Below are 20643 nucleotides of genomic sequence, written 5' to 3' on the forward strand. Positions count from 1 at the left end.
GTGAATGGGCACGTGCTGCCCCAGCCAGAGGCTGTTCTGCGCTGTCAGGCGCCACTTTCTCATTAGTACTCAAAGCACAAGACTTCCCATTAGTCATTTCTGGCCTTATCTTATCGATCCTTTTAATAGCAGACAGTAACAATTTATTAGCAATTTTCCAGAGTCTCTGCCTCCTGGCTAGATGTTTTTCCATCTTCAGAGTTGAAGTAATATTTCTTCTGAATCTGGCTCTCTTCAAAGTACTAAGGGAGGCTGGTGATGCCAACAGAGAAGGAACAGTTAAGTTAGAACATTCATATATTTCCATTTTTCCCACTAATTTTGTGGCTTCAATTGAATAACTGTGTATGGGGGCTGGGGGCAGGCTACAGAGACCAGATAAAAAAGCGAGTCATCTTTTATTTCAATCTTTTATTTCCCCTCACAGAATTTGACTTTTCAAAGGGAGGCCACAGGAAGAAGGTGAAAGGACCAAGGCTCGCAGGTCGGGGGCTGGCGGGAGTCCCCGCGGCCCAGCTCCCTGTCCTGGTCTAGGACCTTGCATGTGTGACTCAGCTTTTTGGGTGCCTCCGTTTTACTGAGAAAAACTAGGGGGAAAAAGCCACTTCCCTATCTCATGACCCACGAGTTGATTCACGACCTTCTCATCCCTGAAAATGGAGAACTGCAGGGCAACATGCCCACCCGAGGCTGGAAATTCGAAGTGTTTGTCCTGCTGATGTCCAAAAGGAACAGAAGCCAACAGGAGGCCGGGGACTAAGAAAGCCCCAGCGTAAGGCGAACTCTTCAGGCTTTCAGGGCAGAACTGCAAAATCGCCCACAGCTTTGGAGCCCAAAACAACTGTTTCCCAAGGGAGGGATTCGTGTCCCAGGGACGTTTTACTTGCCCCACGGCGACCCTTGCTTTGTCACTCCCTGGTCTTCGTGGTCCTTGGACCACCTCCCCGCCCAGGAGGTCCCAGAGCTGATAGATATGACACCAGCCACTCGCTCCCCTGCGTGCTGTGCCACCCGTGTTTACCGTCCTTGCCTTGAATCTGTGCAATGCTAATGGATGTTATTTAGCTCAGCATGAAACAGGCTCAGGAAGGACAGTGACTTGTCCAAGACCAGCTAGTTAGTAACTGGTTTCAAATGCAGGTCCATCTGCTTCAGTATTTATTTTTCCAATACTTATATTATAGTAAGTTATTGGTGTATATAATTATATGAATATATTAACACGATTAACATATAATTATATCAACATAATTATATAATATATGGGAGTACTTCAGAAAGTTTGTGGAAAATAGAATTAAAAGATAGTACCAACCTTTCCATGAACTTTTTGAAATATCCTCATATTAACTTATTTTATAGTTAATTATTATTATTATTATCATTGATGGGGTTTTTATATAAATTTATTTTTGAGATAGGCAATAGTTCGTATGATTCCAAATTCAAAATATATCAAAAAGAATGCGATGAAAAGTCGCCTTCCTCAACCTTTGCCTTCGGCGACCCTGGTCCTGCCTCAGAGGCAACAACAGCTAATTAGTTTCTCATGTGTTTCTTCAGAGACAGGGGTATAGATAAAAATAACATGCCTGTATGTTCTTTTTAACTTTTTATACAAATGGTGTGCACAGTACGCATCCTTCTGCTCCTCATTTCTTCCCTGCTTAGTATTTCCTGGAGATCATTCCACTTCAGTATATGAAGAGCTGCTCGTTTCTGTTTATGGCTGCATGGTATGAAGTCACCATATAAAATTATGTTTTAATCTCAAGGCAACTACTTCCCCTGCTCCCTTGCTTTACACATTTATTTTAAAAGTCCATCTTCTATGTAAGTGAACTTTGCATGTCAAACCCAGACCTTCTGGTTCTGGAGTAAAGTTCCAGTGCTGAGGAGTAAGTTGTTGTTTCCCAGGCTCAGCCCGAACCCCTCTACAAACCAGAGTCCTAACCTTGCAGTGACGGCTCCTCTGCTGCAAAGCATGGGTCCATCTTCCCTCCATCTGTGATTGAGAAGCATTTCTGGTGTTATCCCACCATATGTAGAGCCTGTGTTTTCAGGAGTCAAATGAGGTTCAAGATCACATATCTTATGAGTTTAGGGAGAAGACGCTGGGAAATGCTAAAACTCTTGATGCCTCCCAGAGCTACCTACTTGATGATTTTTTAGTAATAAGGATCATGGCATAACAGAATTTTAAATCTAGAAATGACTCTAGAGGTCATCTGATTTTACCCTGCCACAGTGCAACTGAAAAACAGAAACAGAGCGGTTAAGTAACTTGCTAGAGTACACGCAGCTTGACAGTGAGAGAGGTGTCTGTAATAACTGGAAAAGTGATGACAGCATTTTCTACCCTGGTTGCCGGGTATTATGCCATCAGGCAGCTGATAGGGCTAAGGAAGCAAACATCAGACACCTTCTCAACTTGAGCTCAGGGTATTTACAGCAACTTTACCAAGGACCACTGTAAAATATTATCCTTACAGTCAAACCTGGTAAGGGCAGTCTAGAATTTGTACAGATTCTGCTATATGATAAAATTCGTAACATGGTAGCTCCTAATGAATGCTAACATGATGGGGACATCAAGGAAGACTGACAAGTGTGCAACTCTGCTGAGCTAAACCATGCCCTATCATAACAGCTATCTCTCTGTACTAAAAATTCTCATTTTGCATATTTGAGTTCTTAGCAACTCGGAATGCCTCAAAAGTAGGTGATGGCGACTTGTTCCTTCTATAGACCTAGGGACTAGCTTGATATCTGGTGCGTCATTTGATTTCAATGAATATTTGTTGAGCTGAAACTGGAAAGCATCAACATATACCTCATTTTTCTTCCCAGAGTGTGAGGTGGCATGCTGTTGTTGCACATCTCATGGATCTTGTGTTTTCACTCAGGTGTCCCTTTTGGAAGGTGGCGACCTTCTACAGTGGTGTGCAGGTTAAACAGGTCACCATATCATTAAACTCTTCTAGCCCTGGCTGGAACACAGTGGGCTCAGCAGGCACGGTAGGCAGTGAAGCCAAGAAGAGTCAGGAGAGGGTCAGGGAGATCTCGAGGGTCGTGGGAAGGAGTTTGGCCTGTAACCGGTAGTGAAGGGGACCAGGCATACATTTTAGAAAGTTTATTCTACTGATCAGATGAACGGAATAGTTCTGAAATAAATACACCTCCCATATGAATTTCTTATGTGATGAAGCTAACATTTCAAATCAGTAGAGAAATTACAAATTGATTATTTAATAATGTTGGACCAACTGTGGAACCATTTAGATATAAAGCAATATTAGAACCTGTGGTAGACAGAATAATGACCCCCAAAGAGATACATGTTGTGATCCCTGGAACCTGTCAACATGTTACTTTATATGGCAAACAGATGTGATTAGTGGCAAAAAGCAGATCAGTGGTGGGGCTGGGGGAGAGTGGGGAGGGGGGGAGGGGATCACAATGGTGCACCAGGAACTACAGGGGGTGATGGGTACGTTCACTATTTTGATTGTGATGATGATTTCACAGGTGTACACATATGTTAAAACTTATCAAATTATACACTTTAAACATGGGCAGTTGGTGGTATGTCAATTACACCCTTAATAAAATGATATTTAGGGCCGGCCCGGTGGCGCACTGGAGAGTGCGCCGCTTGGGAGCGCGGCGGCGCTCCCGCCGATGGTTCGGATCCCATGTGGAGACCAGTTCCAGCTCACCGGCTGAGCGCGGTGCGGGTGCAAAACCGAGGGTTGCGATCCCGTTGCCAGTCAGTAAAAAAGACAAAAAGGAAAATAAATAAATAAATAAAATGATATTTAAAATGGCTTGACCATGAAGACATGGGGGAAACTTAAATGCATACTCCTAAGAGAAAGAAGACATCTGAAAAGGTGACACACTGCATGATTCCAACTATATGACGTTCTGTCAAAGGCAAAACTATGGAGACAGTGAAAAGACCAGTGGTTGCCAGCGGTTAGTGGAGAGGGAGAGATGAAGAGGAGGAGCACAGAGGGGAACGCTGGGTGTGATTCTGCAATCGTGGCCACATGTCGTTACGTTCTCGTCCAAACCCATGAAATGTACAACACCCAGGGAAAATGCTCATGTAGACGCCGGGTGATTATAATCGTCAATGTAGGTTCATAAATTGTACCATTCATGTGTGGGGTAGGGGATAGCTGGGAACTCTACTTTCTGTTCAGTTTTGCTGTGAACCCAAAACTGCTCTAAAAAAAGTCTATTTTTAAAAAGTGGCTTGAACAATTGGGATAGTTTTTGTCTTTCATAAAAGGGTCTGGGAGCATCAAGATTGATTCAGTGTCTAAAGACGCCATCAAGGACCCGGGTACTTCCCATCTTCTGACTCTACCCTCGTGTCACTAAAACTGTTGGAGCTATTGCAGAGGTCACATGAAGGCACAACCATGTCTGCTAGAGATGAACATATTCCTTCCTACGCATGTCTTTTTAAGGGCAAGGAAAACTATGAGCTCCTCTCATTGGCCAGGGTTGAACCATATAGTCAAGTTCTGACCACAAGAGACAGAGGAGGGGAGACGGCTGCCCGGTAGCAGCCATGGGCCCACTCTGGCACTCCTAGGGCTCTGTGGCTTTGCTCATGTCCCTTCTCCAGCTGGTCCTCATCCTCTCACTTCTCTCAGGCTCTCCCTTACTCCACCTTCTATCCCCAAGAGGGGTCAGGGATCCTCCTCAAGGCTTTCTCAGGCTTTCTCTCTCCAGACTTGCTCACACGTGCATTGTCTTAACAGCCAGACGTGGGCTTCTGCAATCACCTCTTCCATCAGGGGCGTCTGGGAACCCAGCACAGGGCCCCGTGCGCAGCTATGCTTGAAAAGTGGCTTGAACAAGAGAAAAGGCAGATGGAGCTAGACAATGACCTGGGGAGGACAAAAAGCCGAGCTGGGAAGCAGCTTCAATCCAGAAGCAAGTGCAAGACACTGGAAAGCTGCAGGGTTGAAATGGCCAAAACGGACAAGATCTATCCTTGTGAAAGACTGAACTGCCAATCGCAGAAAAACACACCTGGAAATGTCACTCAGAAATGAAAAGGAGAGAGCTTTAGGACACAGAGGGCACAACTGGACTCACAGGACAGAATTCCCACATTTTTCACTCAGCATGTGAAACTTATTACCTCTAATAGGTTATTCAGGAAAGACTATAGCAATTTTTTAAAAATTTTAATTTAGACATTGTTATACATACTTATGGAGTACAATCTGATGTTTTGATACATATGTATGTTGTATAATGATCGGGTCAGTATACGTAATGTATTAATCACCTCATGCATTTATCATTTCTTTGTGGCAAAAACATTCAAAATCTTGTCCTCTAGTTATTATGTAATATACAAAACTTAACTGACTATGGCAATTCTTAAGGTGTCAAAAGTACGAAACGGACAAGGTGACAACCCTTGTCTATGTCAGGCCACGCAGCCTCACAAAACTACCTTTTCCTGTCTCTTTTCCCCAGAGGGATTCCTGGGCTGGATGAATCATGGATCTGAACTGAGCCTCGTATTATCTATGCTTCTGTGACTCATCAAATCTAAAAGCACCTCTGCAGGACAGAGATCCCTTGATGTCAGGAGAAAGAACAGAAGATGCTCCTAGCCCTAGGGTCATATGGTAATCTCGGCAGTGACTGCTCCTTGTTGGCCACCTGAGGCAGCATCCCAGGGACGTCCTGGAAGTTCAGGCCTTGACTGTAGTTGGCTGGTGGCCTCCAGGCCCTGGTGTTGGAGTCAGGATGGTTCCTGCTTATCAGACCCTCTCAACCATTGCTATTCTGAGGCGATTTATCTGAGAAGTGCAGGTAGATACTCTCAAAGAATCCATCTCATTAATTGCAGACTTAAAAGTCATTAAGGAACATTTGAGCTGATCAGGCTAAAATTCCCAGCTAAGCATAGCTTTTCTGTTCTCTAAGTTTACTAGAAGCACAGGAAAGAAATCTGGAAGGAACAGCTGAATCTCATCTGCCTGTCCCAGCCCCTCGACCTTAAGCGCACCACTTCGTAGGGGTCCCCAAGGTCTAAACCCAGCTGGCCGTTTTCTTCCACTCCAAAGCTTGGGAATTGCTCGGGACTCTCAAAACCATGTCACTGGCTCCGCTCTGGTCCCTGGGGCCTGGGGGCTGTCAGTTCCCTCGTCCCAGTGCTTTCTTCTAGCAGCTGCTCCCAGGTTAGCTCTCCACGAGCCAGCAACCTCTGTCTCCTCTCCCCTTTCTCTGAACAGAAGGCTCCTTCTTTTCCTTCCCCAAGAGGGCTGAAAGCACCCTCAGCTTTCCTCCCTTCCTCCTCAAAGAGTACCAACAGCTCTCCTACCATCTCCGTTTCCCTTTGTGAGGCTGATATGCTAAATTTTCTCTAGTCTTCCCCAAACCAAAACCATTGCATCTTTTCTGCTGCCTTCTCCCACTTCATTCCCGTCCCCAACACCACTACCAAGTAACCCCACTGGTTTGCTCCTCGCCTCCAGATCACATGCTGCAGAGTGGCTTCTGTCCCTGCCCCTCTACTGAAATGGCTCTTCCAAAAGCACCGGTGACCTCCCAATGCCCAAAGTCTAAGGCCATTTCCTGGGCCTCATTCTTCCTCCACCCTCGAGATCCCTCCTGCCTCCTCTTCTCCTCTCCCTGACCCTTCCTTTCCTTGGGCCCACCAATGTTGCTTCTGGATTACCCAATCAGATGCACACACTGCAGTGTGGTCCTTCTTGTTCAAGATGAAAACATCTTGCTTCTGTGACTCTCTTCACTTTCAGGACTAAGTCAGCTCCTTACACGAAGGGCCGCCAAGGCTGTGGCCCCGACAGGCCTGCCTGTGCCATTTGTGACTGCTTCCCCAGCACCTCACACTTCAGTCATATCCACACTCCTGCAGCTTCTCATCGGTCTCCCTGCCATCTCCTCCGTCTGGAACACCTGCTTCCCACCACCCTTCCTCCCGCAGCTGAGACTCGCCTCTGACTCACTGCAGGCGGCCACATCCTGCTCTGCCTGGATGTGTCCTACAAGCCAATGACTCTGCAGCAGCCCCAGCTCTTCGAGTGCAGGGAGGGTCCCCTGTAGCCCAGGACACCATAAACCACAATCCTCATGTTTCTACTCCTCTCTCCACACCATCTCCTTCTGAAAATCCTTTCGATCTCAGTTTCAACTTGTAACTCAATTCAACAAAAATGCTCTGGATGCTGTTCTGCAGGCCCTCACAGGGCTAATTCTCAGCTGCATGTCCTTATACCTCACTCCTCCTAAGCTCAGGCCCATGATCCTGGCTGGTCACAAGACAGCTATTTCCATCCAGACATCTAGTCAGAACCTGATTTCCCTGTAAACCTGTGCCTCCATGCTTCCATGGGTCAGGCAGAAAGTTCCAGGTCATCTCTGACTCCTTTCCTTTCTCTTCCCCAGCTACTAAATTCTGTCTGCTAACTCTTCCCAGAAGAAACAAACAAATCCCTAGGTTTTGCCTTTCCTTTCTATTTACTCATATCTGGTTGTGATGATTAGTTGTACATGTCAATTGGCTAGGCCATGGTACCAGATACTTGGTCAAGCACAAGTCTAGAAGTTTCTGTAAAGGTATTTTTTAAATGAGATCAACATTAAATCAGTAGACTTTGAGTAAAGCAGATTATTGTCTGTAATGTGGGTGGGCCTCATCCAATCAGTTGAAGGCCTTAAGAGGAAGACTGCGGTCTTCTCCCCCACCCCCACCCTCCCTCCAAGGAACAGGGACTTCTGCCTGCAATCTGCATTTGGACTCTTTCCTGCGTCCCCAGCCTGCCAGTCCACCCTGCAGATTTTGGAATTGCCAGCCTCTACAATCAAGTGAACCAATTCCTTGAAATCTCTATTTCCATCTCTCTCTTTTTCTAAACACCCGCATGCATACATACACACCCTATTTGTCCTGTTTTTTCTGGAGAACACTGGTTCTACCTCCTAACTCAGCTCCCAGCCCCTGCACTCACTTCCCTCCAACCCACTCTAGTGATGTTGATTTTTATCACGTTAATTTGTTCACACCATTTGTTGAATCCCTGTTGCCTATTGCTCTATAGCTGTGTCTCCAAGTATCAGCTATTTGTGTTTTTTGACCATGATGTCCGAAGTGGGTTTTCAATGTCTCACCTATGCAGTTACTTATTTTGTATTTTTCTTTGTATCAACCTTTTATTAAACTTAAAAATTACTGTGAAAAAAAAATTGTTATCACCAGCATAAATGAAAAACCAGTAGCTCTTGCCATAAAGTGAAAGTGACCTAAAACACTAATCCATTTCTATTTTTTTTTTAACCTGTGTATTATCTAAAATCAACTTGCATACCCCAGTGGTGAGAGTTTTATTCTTCAGGGACCTCGTGCCAAATGAGGAAAGCCAAGTGCCCTTGGTGGAAGAGAACATTCCGGGTGCCCTTGACCTTCATGAGGCACCAGCTGACCCAGCATCTGCCAGAATGGGGCATGCAGCTTCCTGCTTCTGGGCCTTTGCATGCATCATTCTATCTGCTCAAACTCACTCCTGCTACTTTGATCTGTTTAAATTGTGCTTATTCTTCAAGGTCTCGCATAAGCTCTACCTTCTCCATAAAGCATTCTCCGGAGCCCTTATTTGAAATGCTCTTTCCCTGGCTGGGTATTTCCATACTACTTCTCTTTATATAGGAGGGGTCTTCAAAGAGTTCATGGAAAGGTTTGTATTATTTTTTAATGTTATATTTCCATGAACTTTTTGAAGTTCTCGCATATATAGTATATTTATTTGTTTTTCCTGTAATAAATTGTAAGCTCCTTAAAAAATCAGGAGTTGGATTTTTATTGTTTTACATCCTCCAGTGACTGAGCATTCAGCAGAGTCTCAATAAATGTCTGTTGACTTGGATGTGATTTAATTGAATTGCTTTGAATTAAATCAAAATGAATGATACTTTCAAAATTCCAAGGGAGAAGGGAAAAGTGTTTTCTACCTTTCTTTTTGGCTACCTCATATGGCAGAGATTTAGCAGATTGATTACATTAAGGATCTTTTTTAAAAAATTGAAGCATATTGATTACACATATTTGTGGGGGACAGAGTTGAAATTCAATACATGTATACAATGTATGATGATCAAATCAGGGTGATTTTTGGCACCTGGCCGGTGTAGGGATCGAACCCTGGACCTGGGTGTTATCAGCACTACACTCTAACCAACTGAGCTAACCAGCCAGCTTCTGCATGTTTGAACTTGTCTGTATTGTTGAAGATATTGGATTATGTATGTGAATTAGATGAAAACATTTTGAAAGGGGGAGGAAACCAAGACTCTATTCAAAAGACTATTTGTAAAGCATTGCTATGTCATATCTCAATGTACTTGGTACTTTTAGAAAAAGTTGTTAAATTGTAAATTTGCATGAGTAACAGTTTTGAAAATATTACTTGATAACTTTTGAAGTTTCCATTTATCTTCACTCAGTCATCAAACCAAAGTTGTTATCAGTAATAGGATTTAAATCAATACCCTTCTTAGGGATATTTGCGTTTCAGCAGGAATCCATGAATTTTAAGATAAAGCTCTTGCAGATATATTTTGGTCTCAACCAAAAGGTAAAGCATAATTTTGTGCAAAGGTTTTGAAGTTTTCCTAATTCTCTAAAACCACGTAGGCTGGTCCTTTTGACTTGGAAGCTAAATTTCGAAGGTGGAAAATCCTGTGCAAGGTGAGAGGCATGACAGCGATTATTAGCCTGTCTTGGGTCACTAGTGCAGAGGTGGCTCCTTCAGGCAACCTGCTTCTTCAAGTGTGGATGGCAGGGGCTGTGGCGAAGGCCTGTCATTCCCCCATTGCTGGGATGGAGGTGGGGAGTACAGGAGTGAGTGGGAAGGAGCACAGAGGGAGAAAGACCTTCTTAGTTTTCATAACTCACTCCCTTGTGTTTGAAAATATCCTATTTCACCATTTACTGGAATTGATTTCTGTAACATCTATTCTGAGGAAAATTCCAGAAAGTATTATATACTTTTTAAATATAATATGTAATTCTTTGCATCAGTTCTATCCTTTGTTGATATTAAATGACTTAGTCACTTTTCAGGGGAAATAAAGAGATTGATTCATGGTGATGTGACCATCTTGTCACTTCTGGTTCCTTTTTTCCTGCCTTATATCAAGACTCACAGCCCCTCAGGAAGGGAATTTTTGCACTCAAAGAAGGACCCGAGAGAAACCTGTAAGTAAGCTTTCAGAGTAATCTTGATTCTAAAATTGCTTTGAAAAAAAAGTTTTGGTAAGCTAGTATAAACAACTGAGACCAGAGGATACGGTAAGACCCCCCTGCCTCCACCCCCAACAGTCTACCTATGTATAGAAATATCAGAAAGTCTTTTAATGTTGGTATCTGAATATTCTCATCTCAGGGAAGACTGCTGCATAAGTACGCTCTCACTAGAGTAGCTTGGGTAAATTTGCACTGTGTGTTCCCCAGTTTTTGAAGAATTAATCCCTATGAGCCCATCCGCCTGGCCTGGTGAGGGGCCTCGCCCGCAATGGCGGCTCAGTGATGGACTGAATTGTTCCCTAAGTGCTGTTCTGTTTACCCGGCAGCTTTCATTAATCTTCCCTTTCTTGTGTGAAGGTTGCTTTCACAGAGTAAGGCATTTGCTGGCTTTCCCCAGGCAAGAAGGATGAAACAACATTAAGAGGAATTCATTCCACCTCAAACAGAGGCCTCGCTCCTGCTCAAGCTATTTTGGCAGTCTGTAAGAACAGTATGTTCTGAACCAAATTATAAGTTTGCAAGAGCTTTAAAAATAATGAAAAGGAAAAAAAACCCTCCATCCTTCTTTTGTCCCACTTACAGGTGCTGGGCTTTGATATCCTGTCTCAGAAGTCACTGCCAAACGCCAGCACCAAGAGCCAGCCCTGTGGCTCTTCCTCACCCTTCACTTGGGCTTGCGGGGACCTTAGAACCCAGCTAGCCCAAGGGAGCTGAGGTCCCAAGAGAGGCAGTGACCTATCCAAGGTCATGCCACCGGTTTTGGGTAGAGTCAGGCAAGACCACAGGTCTCCTATCTCCCTGTCCAGTGCTTGTTTCCCATTCTGTTCTATCCTAGTGCAATTTTCTTTTAAAAATGAGATTCACATCTCACTGTCATGAAGACAGCGAGAAAGGATGGTGGCTCAAACCAGGTTTCCACGGTGGGTGAGCAGAGCTGGTTGGAGGAGCACGGAGAGATCAGAGCAATTGTCCGTTTGGCTTTATTTTTCCCCAGGATGTCTGCAGGCTGTATCTGGGCTTGTTGAGCATAAGCCACTGGCTTCCGCATGGGAGCAGGGTCAGAATGAGCTGGTCTCACTTAACAGAAATTGCAGAATGTCAGATGAGGTGAGTGCCCTGCAAATGGGGCAAGAGGGCAGCCATGGGACAGCTCCCCTGTCGTTGTCCACAGGCCTTTCCCCAGAAGGCCACGTTTATTCCTCCTACGCTTGCAATAGCACAAGCCGTGGGGTTCTGTTTGCCAGCTCTGGAGCCTTGTTGGTGATGTGCATCTGCAGTATCCCCCAATCTAGACAGCTCCTAGGGTGGGCCATTCATTTGGAGGCTCTCATTATTATTTTATGGCTTCATTTGTCATGGCTGCTGACCAGGCCTTGAATCTGAAGCAAGGATGTGTTCTTCTGCACCTTGAGAGTTGATCTGTGCTCCAAGGACAGTGCTGGGGAATGGATGTCTCCTTGACTCACCAAAAAAGGTGGGCAAACAGGGCTGTAGAGGTGGGGGCTGGAAGTGTGGTGCCCTCCATGCCAGGTTTCTGGCTGCTGCCAGTGACATTTAATCCCCCAGGGAAAACAATTGAGGCTTATGCACCTTGCAGCGGTGTTTGCTAGCCTAGCTAGCATGTGCAGAGTTGATGCAGAAGTCTGGCCACTTCTCTTTCCCATGGCCTCAGCTCTGCTCTGTGTAAAAGCTGGTAAATGTGGGCTCAGACTGGATCCACAGACTGCACAGCTCTGCAGGGCTCTCTGCTTGGATGAGGGCTCCTCATCACCAACCCTGTTCTTTTCCTGGTTCCCTCCCACCCAGCCACACAAAAATTGCTTTAATCCTGTGAAAGAGAGATGGGGCCCTTGGTGATACTCTGCCATGGACTCTAGCTAAGGCTTTTCTGTCCAGGGTATAGTGCAAGTTGTAGTTTAGGGATAAAAGCAAGAAAGTGGTCATTACTCTCAGGATATTGCTCTTGGTAAAATCAAGCAGCAGGTACTCTATCCTGGGGAGACAAAGATGTTGAGTCAGGCAATAAACTTTATTGATAATGGAGGCAAAATAAAGAGAAATTACAGGTTCAAGGGGTCAGGTAGAATTTTAGAAGCTGCCGGAAGAAACAATGGAGAGTGGAAGGGAGGGACTCAGCTCAGTAAGCACAAGAGAGGAAGGCAAAATAGAGTTAGAGATCTTTGGGCAAAAATAAATATTCCCAAGACATAGAGAAAAACCTTTATGTGTGAGACTGGAAATCGGCTTACAGCATCATTTAAAAATGTCCCAAAGGATAAAAAGTGGGGAGGGTAACTCAGAGGAGTGGAGAAGGGGCAGGCTGAGGTGAGAGGGGCAGAGCAGAGAGAGGAGGAAACGCTGCGAGTGTCATCCGAAGACTGAGGGCTGCAGATGACACCTGTGGCCAAAATCAGCCAGCAAGAGTATTTAAAAATAATTTGAGCTAGTATTTTTTTTTTAAGTCAGGAGATATCACCCAAAGAAATCTAGATTTCTGACTTTTCTTGAAAAAAAAAAATTAGAAAATCTGACAACTGGATCTAAAAAGAGCCTTGAAGAAAATCTGCTGGGTTGGGGGCTGCTGGCTTGAAACTTAATGGGGGCTGGAGCTCTGCAGCTCCCCAGAGACCCACTGCTTACAGTCCTACACCCCACACCCCCAAGGAGTATCTGCATCCTCTTATTTCCTTTGCTCATTACGGCACTTGCCTGACCCCTGTAGGCATTTGAAATGCTTAGTGTTGCCCGCACTGCCCAGATTTGCCAGCACTAGAAGAGCCCCCAACTCTGACCCCCAGCTCAACAGAGAAGATGGGAGCAAAACTGAATGCATCTCTTTTACCCTGTCCCTGGTAGAGATGGCTCAGTTGGAAATGAAGGCCCCTTGGACTGGACCTCAGACCAGGATGGGCCTGAAATCCAGGGTGCCCTGATCTAAGGGATGATCAAGGGTGAGTCTATCACTAGCTGTGCCAGTCTCTGAGTAAAATCTGGGTATTCATGAGCAGCACGATGCAGCTGATCAGAAGCGCTCCTGGGGAGAGATCTGCAGTCAGCTCCAGCAGGCTCAGTGAGGCTGTGCTGGCAGAGGAAGGAGGTGGAGGATACTGGATGCAGGTGACAGTGCAAGGAGAGCTCCTGCTGCACTGTTGAATATGCATTTCATTATGCGTGCATGATGGGATCCGAGGAATACATTTCAACCAAATTTTGAGGCTACTCTTTGAAATTGTATTAAAGAGGGACTAAGGAGTTGCCCATCCCAACCCCTTAGTGTCACTTAAACATGGATTAGAACCTTAGTTCTTCCACTTATTGGCTGTGTGATCTTGGACAAGCCTCAGTTTCCTCATCTGAGAAGATATAGATACAATAGTACAGGGCTGCCCTGAAGATTGGAAATCATGTGTGTATATCAGATGTTATAACAGTGGCCAGGCACTTAGTAACATATTGATAACTATTATCTGTTATTAGTGTTGCACTAAGTCTTGGACAGAGGCACAAGCTGGAGTGTGTCCACTTTTATAATTATGTATTTCGTGGTGCCTGAAGGCAAATTGGATATTGTTATGAACCAAAGGTTGGTGTCCACCTTAAATTCATATGTTGGGCTGACCCCGTGGCTCACTCGGGAGAGTGCGGCACTGGGAGCACAGCGACACTCCCGCCGCAGGTTCGGATCCTATATAGGGATGGCCAGTGCGCAGTGCAGACAACACCAAGCCAGGGGTTACGGTCCCCTTACCAGTCACACACACACAAAAAAATTAAATTCATATGTTGAAGCCCTAAACACCAGTGTGACTGTATTTGGAAATGGGGTCTCTAAGGAAGTAATTAAAAATTAAATGAAGTCATAAGGGTGGAGCCCTCATCTGATAGGATTAGTGTCCTTATAAAAAGAAAAGGTAACCACCTCATCATTGCTGGAGAGAGAGATCAGAAACTGGCAGCTAAACAAAGCAGTGGGTGAAACGATCCCTACATGACAGGTTGGGAAGGTCTTTGTACTTAATTAAAGATAATACAAATACAACATGGAAAAGAGAGAGAGAGAGAGACATCAGAGAGCTTATACTCCTCTCTTTACCATGTGAGGACACAGAGAAGGCAGCTGTCTACAAGCCAGGAAGAGGGTCCTCACCAGACCCTGACCCTGCCAGACCTTGATTTGGAACTTCCAGCCGCTAGAACTGTGAGAAATAAATTTCTGTTCTTTAAGCCACCCAGCCCGTGGTATTCTGTTATGGCAGCCCTGGTAGACTACGACAGGTATGTAGGAAATTTAGCTCCATTACCTAGGAGCCCTAGTAAGGATTTTAAAATAGGGCTCATGAAAAGTCAGAGATGAGATGTGGGTGAGATGACAAATGTGTTTCCAAGCAGTGGAAAACTGGGGTCTCACTCCTAGCTCTGCCGATGCCAAGATGGCCTTGGCAAGTGCTTTAGCCTCTTTGGGTTTTATTTTCCTCAACTTTGAAAATCAGCCAGTTAAGTATCAATCATCTGGAATTTTGCTAACCAATACACAGAAAACAGTCATTTATTTAAATGTAAACTACTTAGGGCCGGCCTGTGGCTCACTTGGGAGAGTGTGATGTTGATAACACCAAGGACACGGGTTCGAATCCCTATATCAGGATGGCTGGTTTGCTCACTTGGGAGAGCGTGGTGCTGACAACACCAAGTCAAGGGTTAAGATCCCCTTACTACTCATCTTTTAAAAAAATTAATATATATATATAAATAAATAAATAAATGTAAACTACTTAAATTTAATTAAAATTATATAAAACTAAAAATTCAATTCCTCCATGGCCCTAGCCCTGTTTCAAGTGCTCAGTAGTCTCATGTGGCTAGTGCCTACCATGTTGGACATGGCTATCATCACAGAACGTTTTATCAGACCATGCTGAATTCTAGAGCTTGCTACTGAAGCCTGGTCCTCAGATGAGCCATATCAGCAGCACCTGAGGACTTGTTAGGAATGCAGAATCTCAGGTGCCACCCTAGACCTTTTGAATCAAAGTCTGCATTTTAACAAGATTTCCCAAGTGATTACATACTCATTTCTAAGGAACTCTGATCTATAAGATTCCCTCCAGCACTGAAAATGAAATGTAAGAACCTGGGTATCTGCCTGATGCAGTCTTTGAGAAAGAAACAAGCAAGCAGCTTGTCAAAACTCAGATTCACTGATTTGCCTAGAAGGAAAGAATTCAGAAGGATATCTGAAGAAAGATCAGCAGAATGGTCACCCTCCATGGGAGCAAGAAGAAAGAAATCAGCAGACGTCTAAAGGAGGCATGGATAGTGTCCCAGTGCTGGGAGGTGGTCTAATCCAGCCCCTTTCTCTAAGCCTCCCATAGGCCTGGGCATTAAATCTTTGCCTAAAGATCAGACAGTGGAAGTTCTCAATTTTCTGTGGCAGCAAAGAAACAAAAAGAAGAATGGGTTGCATTTACTGGGCACCTTATTTCCAGGGAATCTCAAGGTGCTTGCTAAGGTTCCCCTTGATAAGCCTCACCAGGAAGGAGCTGGTGGGTCTTACAGTCAAGTAGGGAAAATGGGGAACAGAGAATGGGGAAGAAATCAACGCTACACTCAACAGTAACAGTAACAGTAACAGTAAAGAGGAAGAGACTTGAACATCAGCCTCTGGGCTCGTGATCCGAAGCTCTGCTCTGTGGCTTGAGCTACGATATAGGAGAGAAGGCATTCAGTACTCCCACTGCTGACAGTTTGGGTGTTTTTTGGTGATGTGCTATGTTCAGCACAAATAAGGAGGATGACATTAGAGCCGCTGTTTGTTAAGAAAACATGTGCCTCTTATAGGACAAATTGCAGCCATATATCTTATTTAATTGATATTAGATTTTATTGCAGAATGTTAAAATTTTAATATGTCTATAAATCTGTTTCATGCTTTCAGAGAAACGTCTGTATTAAGAAGCTACTGTACAAAGATAAAGGCAAGAGAAGGAAAAAATAAATCAAGAATATACATTATTAATTTTTTAGGAAGCAAGCAAAATGGTGCCTCAGAAAGGAAATTAGAAAAGAAAACAAAACAGCTGGGATTTCTGATTTGCTTTAGAGAAGAATCTGCTGATTTGACACAAATCCTTACAGGGTCAACTATTTTGATATGGGGGGGAAAAAGTGAGCAGATAGTGGGAATAGGTCTGTAATATACAGGTCAGCTCTATAGTCACTGGCAGAAAGTTTCCAGCAGGGGCAAACACAGCGAGCTGAGCATTCTGTCACCTAACCCCGAGTCATGGAATCCAGATGCAATGCAGGGAAGAGGGCCCACCCGGGAGTCAGAAAAGCCTGGTGTGAATCCCGCTGTCCCATCTACTCTATGTGACCGCTGACAAATTTCAATAAGCACTCAGAGCCTAGGTTTCCACTGCGTAAAATGCAAAGAGCATCCATCTCCACGGGCCTGGGGGGTGGGGGAGGGAGTGCAGAAGGTGCCTTACGAAAAGTGCCCTCAACACAATAGGCCATGAATACCTATTAGCATATCAATTAGTCCAATACAGTTTGGGGCCACATCAAAGCAATGGCAGAGAAAGTGCACGAGGGCATGGCTAATGGGAAAGGCAGCTGCTCCTGGCCTGCGCTGGTGCTGGGTGTCCTGCCCGCTGCCCACCTGCCTGCCAGGTCCTCCCACCCATGCAGCACAGCATATCTGACTTGGGTTGGTAATGCTGGGGAAGGTCAGGAGCACGGGGACCATTGGGAATGCCTGTTTCTATCTTCCCCAGGGGCTGTGCCTGTGAGCACTGCCAGCCTTCAGTCCAGTCTCAGACTGGATTCCAAAAGAACGCTAGCTTGCAGGAAAAAAGAACTTCGGCCTTTTGCTGGTCCCATTCTAATCATCATTTGAATTTCCCTTCCTCCTGATGGAGTAAGAGCATGCTTGCATGTGGAGTCATGAATCTCTGCTAAGGCAAGTTCCACATGGTAATGACCTTTCTTCAATACCTGAGTTCTCCTCAAACCCCTTTTCTGCTCTGAGCATTTCTGTTCAGATTATGTGCCAGGAACTGCAAGCCCTCCGTATTCTTGCTGGAGAAATTTACACATGTTTATGTCTAACCTGCCTATTTCTCTCATCTTATTCCTGCCCTTCATTAACCTCATTCAGCCTGAGCCCAGTCAGAGAATAAATTCCTCCCCTCGGGGTGCTCAGTTCATGCCCTTGAACCAACATTTACACACACCTCTTACGTGAGCATAAACCACTGGTTCTAACAGTACTAAGCTACTCCATAAATCCAGCTTCACCATATTTGATGTGAGAAGGGATTTATTTGAGAGTGCTTTAAAATCAGTCAATGTCCTCATTAAAATCCCATTCGTGCGGTATAATGCTCATTAGATATTTTTATGTCAATCAAGAGAGAAAAATCTCACATTTATTTTATATCATCCCAGATGAACTCAAGTCTCTTTGAGTGCATCACAGACTGAAATCCGCATGACTGACAGGGTGGAAGCAACCCTTAGCACATTCACTGTAACTATTCAGATCTGGGAAAAAAGAAAAGATGATTAACTCGGTGAGATTCTCAGGAGGGAACAATACTCAGAGGGCAGGGGCAGAGGGGGAACGAAGCAATGGCTGCAGAGCAGAAATGCAGTGGCCTCAGTCCAAGTCCACGTTTGTCTGGATGCCTTTGGTGGGCTTTCTGGTCTGTAAAATAAAAGCACAAGAAAATAGATGACTGTTAAAGAGTAATCTTATATAATGCAGTTTATTGAAATTTCAGCCTATCCATCAGCTTAGAGTTTGTTTCAACTATTAACGCCTGTGATATAGTATTGGTGCTTTTATCAGTGAACAATTACTGCCTAACAAACCAATATGAAGTCAGTGGCTCAAAATAAATCAGCATTTATTACTACTTACACGTCTGTGATCAGTGGTAGGCTGGTGGGGACTAGCTGGTCTAGGACGGCCTCTCTTACATGTCTGGCAATTGGATGGTGTATTAGTCCATTTTCTCTTGCTCATAACAGAATACCTGAAACTGCATAATTTATAAAGAAATGAAATTTATTTCTTATAGTTTTGGAAGCTGGAAGTCCACGATCCAGGGGGTGTATTTGGTGGGGTCCTTCTTCTGGGTGGAAACTCTCTACAGGGTCCCGCAGTGAAACAGGCAATCACATGGAGAGAATGACAAGAGCTAAAGAGTTAACGTGCTCACTTGCTCTCCTCATAAAGCCATCAGAACTGCTCCCTAATAATCTATTAAACCATCAACCCGTTACTCCGTGAATGGCACAGTCATCGTGATCCAATCACTTCTTAAAAGTCCCACCTTTCTGGGACTGCAAAATGGTGCAGCCTTTATGGAAGATGGTATGGAGGTTCCTCAAACAATTGCAGATAGATCTACCATATGACCCAGTTATCCCAGTGCTGGGAATATACCCAGAGGAATGGAAATCATCAAGTGAAGGTATACCTGTTCCCCAATGTTCATCACAGCACTCTTTACAATAGCCAAGAGTTGGAACCAGCCCAAATGTCCATCATCAGATGAGTGGATATGGAAAATGTGGTATATCTACACAATGGAATACTACTCAGCTATAAAAACGAATGAAATACTGCCATTTGCAACAACATGGATGGACCTTGAGAGAATTATATTAAGTGAAACGAGTCAGGCACAGAAAGAGAAATACCACATGTTCTCACTTATTGGTGGGAGCTACAAATTAATAAATAAATTCACATACACATACACAAAAAAAAATCCGAGGGGGGGGGGAGAATATATAACAACTACAATTACTTGAAGTTGATACGACAAGCAAACAGAAAGGACATTGTTGGGTGGGAGGGAGGAAAGGGAGGAGGGAGGGAGGTTTTGGTAAGGGGCAACAATAATCAACCACAATGTATATCAACAAAATAAAATTTAAAAAAAAAAAAAGAATAGCACAGGCATGTCCTACTGTCAGTAGGAAACATTCCATTCTGTGTTACGTGACTGTTTTGATCAGTTTTTATTTTTAATTGATATGATGGTGTTAATTTAAAGTAAAAATGGTTGAGGCGTGTGAACTTTTAAAATAGAATTAACCACTAAATGTGAAGGCTAGCTATTCTTAAAGTTTTTGTATGTTGTATTAATAAATCATTCCAGAAATTAAAAAAAAAAAAAGTCCCACCTTTCAACAACCATAATTGGATTACCCACTCTCTTAGCACTGTTCCAGTGGGGGTCAAGTCTCCAACACATTAATTTTGGTGGACACATTCAACTCATAGCAGATGGCCATTGGCTGAGTTGATGGAATTGACTGATCCAGCGCCTCTCATCATCCAGCAGGCCAACCTAGTATGACAGGCTGGACAATGGTCCCCCAAAGACGTCCATGTCCTAATAACCAGAACCTTGAATACATTACCTTACATGGTAGAAGGGACTCTGCAGATATGATTAAGCAAAGGATCCTAAGACGGGGTGATTATGCCGGATTATCTGGGCAGGCCCAACACTATCACAAGGGTCCTTAGACGAGGAAGACAGAGGATCAGAGTCATAGAGAGAAGATGTAAGGATGGAAACAGGTCAGAGAGGAGGGAAGGTACAACATTGCTGGCTTTAAGATGAGGGAAGAAGGGCCCATGGGACAGAGAATGCAGGCAGCTTCTAGAAGCTGGAAAAGGCAAGGAAACAGATTCTCTCCTGGAGCCTCCAGAAAGAATGCAGCACTGTGGACTCACTTTAGACTTCTGGCCTTCAGCACTGTAAGCGAATAAATATGTGTTTCTTTAAAGCAATGAATAGAACAATTTGTGGCAATTTCTTTCTTTTTTTTTTTTTCCTTTTTGTCTTTTTTCATGACCGGCAACGGATCGCAACCCTCAGTGTCGCGCCCGTACCGGAACGGGACCGGCAATGGGATCGCAACCCTCGGTGTTGCGCCCGCACCTCGCTCAGCTAGTGAGCAGCCGGTCTGTATGTGGGATCCGTACCCTCGGCGGGAGCGCCACCGCACTTCCCAAGCGGCGCACTGTAGCAGTGCGTGTGGCAATTTCTTAGAGCAGCAATAGGAGAGGAATGCAGCTGGGCTTGTTAACACGGTAGTAGCAGGGTTCTAAGAGAGCATATAGAGTGAGTCACAGGCTCAGGATTGGCACATGGTCACTTCTGCCACATTCTATTTGCCAAAGAAGTTACAAGTCCAGCCCAGATACAACGGAGGGAGAAATAGACCCCACCTCTTGATGGATCCTATTTCTTTCACCTCCTGGTGGGAGACGATGTGAAGTCCCATGGAGGTGGATACGGAGGGGTGAAGAATTATGG

Source organism: Galeopterus variegatus, unplaced genomic scaffold (assembly GCF_000696425.1).
Source record: "Galeopterus variegatus unplaced genomic scaffold, G_variegatus-3.0.2 Scaffold1478, whole genome shotgun sequence".
Classification (NCBI taxonomy): domain Eukaryota; kingdom Metazoa; phylum Chordata; class Mammalia; order Dermoptera; family Cynocephalidae; genus Galeopterus; species Galeopterus variegatus.